This window comes from Aristolochia californica, unplaced genomic scaffold (assembly GCF_029961685.1).
Source record: "Aristolochia californica isolate CCGP_79_NKW_82.1479 unplaced genomic scaffold, dmAriCali1.0.hap1 SCAF_36, whole genome shotgun sequence".
NCBI lineage: Eukaryota > Viridiplantae > Streptophyta > Magnoliopsida > Piperales > Aristolochiaceae > Aristolochia > Aristolochia californica.
Window position 1 is genome coordinate 200,001 of NW_027182059.1, and position 2,500 is coordinate 202,500.

Here is a 2,500-nt window from a genome sequence, read left to right on the forward strand (position 1 = left end):
AACCCGAAAAAGGCAAAAAAGGGACATACGCACTGGCGACACGCCCGTTTCGCCTGCCACCCGTGCACACTCGCCTGGGCAGCTGGTCACATGCGTCGCTCACAGGCATTTTGCAGGCCAGCACCGGCGGATGCACGGGTCAAGCGGGACGGGACGAGCGCAAGGCTTGCTTTTGGTGGCACACGAAAACACGAACCCGAAAAAGGGACATACGCACTGGCGACACGCGCGCCCGTTTCGCCTGCCACCCATGCACACTCGCCTGGGCTGCTGGTCACATGCGTCGCTCATAGGCATTTTGCAGGCCAGCACCGGCGGATGCACGGGTCAAGCGGGACGGGACGAGCGCAGGGCTTGCTTTTGGCGGCACACGAAAACACGAACCCGAAAAAGGCGAAAAAGGGACATACACACTGGCGACACGCACGCCCGTTTCGCCTGCCACCCGTGCACACTCGCCTGGGCTGCTGGTCACGTGCGTCGCTCACAGGCATTTTGCAGGCCAGCACCGGCGGATGCACGGGTCAAGCGGGACGGGACGAGCGCAGGGCTTGCTTTTGGCGGCACACGAAAACACGAACCCGAAAAAGGCGAAAAAGGGACACACGGACAGGCGACACGAAAAAAAAGGGGTCGCCCTACCTAGGTGGGCGCAAAAACCCCGTCGGCCAGGAGGTTTCGCCAAAGTGTCTGTACTGTCACACAGGGTCAATAGCACGGGCATGGCCGGCCGCCGCACGTGCAGCGGCTTACGGACGCACGGTTCGGCGGCACGGGTGCCTGGCGGCTTTAGCACCTTGGGGTGGACAGGCCTGGCGGCAAGGGGGGCTAGGCACCTTGCTGCCAGCCGGCAATGGTGCACGGGGCGGGGCGCCACACAAACACGAAAGAGGGACAAGAGCGGGGCGATGGTCCACAGAGACGAGCCATGCACGGGGCCCGTGATCGCCGACACGCGCGAACGCGGACGCGGACAAGGACAAGGACGCGACGCGCGGCGCGCGTGCGAGGTCAAGAGGGGCGCGCGCACGAAAACGCGAAAAAAGGGGCTAGCGGCCGAGAAACGCGAAAAAAACCGGGTCACCTACCTAGCCGAACGCCTAAAATCGCTTCGGGCAGGAGGTTTCGCCAAAGTGTCTGTACTGTCACACGGTCCGTACGGGCGCAACCCCATCGCGCGCCAGCACCCCTTCCTGGGGGCGCCCACCCGCCAGGCGCCTGGCGCCCCACGCGCGCGCGCCCGGCGCCTGGCGCCTTGCCCCCCACGCGCGCCCGGCGCCTGGCGCCTGGCGCCTCGCCCCCCACGCGCGCGCGCGCGTGGCGCCTTGCGCCTGGCGCCTTGCCTCCGCGCGTGCCTGGCGCCTGGCGCCTTGCCCCCCACGCGCCTGGGCGCCTCTTTTCCGCCTGGGCGCCCTGGCACCTTTCCGCCTGGGCGCCTGTTTTCCGCCTTGGCGCCCTGGCGCCTTTTCGCGTGGGCGCCTCTTTTCCGCCTGGGCGCCATGGCGCCTTTCGGCCTGGGCGACTCTTTTTCGCCTGGGCACCTCTTTTCCGCCTGGGCGCCTCTTTTCCGCCTGGCCAGGGCGCCTCTTTTCCGCCTGGGCGCCATGGCGCCTTTCTGCCTGGGCGCCTCTTTTTCGCCTGGGCGCCTCTTTTCTGCCTGGGCGCCCTGGCGCCTTTTCGCCTGGGCGCCTCTTTCCCACCTGGGCGCCCTGGCGCCTCTTCGCCTGGGCGCCCTGGCGCCTTTTCGCCTGGGCGCCACTTTTGGCGCCTGGGCGCCTACGCCAGGGCGCCTCTTTTCCGCCTGGGCGCCTCTTTTTCGCCTGGGCGCCTCTTTTCCGCCTGGGTGCCCTGGCGCCATTCCGCCTGGGCGCCTCTTTTCCGCCTGGGCGCCCTGGCGCCTTTTCGCCTGGGTGCCTCTTTTGGCGCCTGGGTGCCTACGCCAGGGCGCCTCTTTTCCGCCAGGGCGCCTCTTTTTCGCCTGGGCGCCTCTTTTCCGCCTGGGGGCCCTGGCGCCTTTTCGCCTGGCGCCTCTTTTGGCGCCTGGGCGCCTACGCCAGGGCGCCTCTTTTCCGCCTGGGCGCCTCTTTTCCGCCTGGGTGCCCTGGCGCCATTCCGCCTGGGCGCCTCTTTTCCGCCTGGGCGCCCTGGCGCCTTTTCGCCTGGGTGCCTCTTTTGGCGCATGGGCGCCTACGCCAGGGCGCCTCTTTTCCGCCTGGGCGCCCTGGCGCCTTTCCGCCTGGGCGCCTCTTTTTCGCCTGGGCGCCTCTTTTCCGCCTGGGCGCCCTGGCGCCATTCCGCCTGGGCGCCTCTTTTCCGCCTGGGCGCCCTGGCGCCTTTTCGCCTGGCGCCTCTTTTGGCGCCTGGGCGCCTACGCCAGGGCGCCTCTTTTCCGCCTGGGCGCCTCTTTTTCGCCTGGGCGCCTCTTTTCCGCCTGGGCGCCCTGGCGCCATTCCGCCTGGGCGCCTCTTTTCCGCCTGGGCGCCCTGGCGCCTTTTCGCCT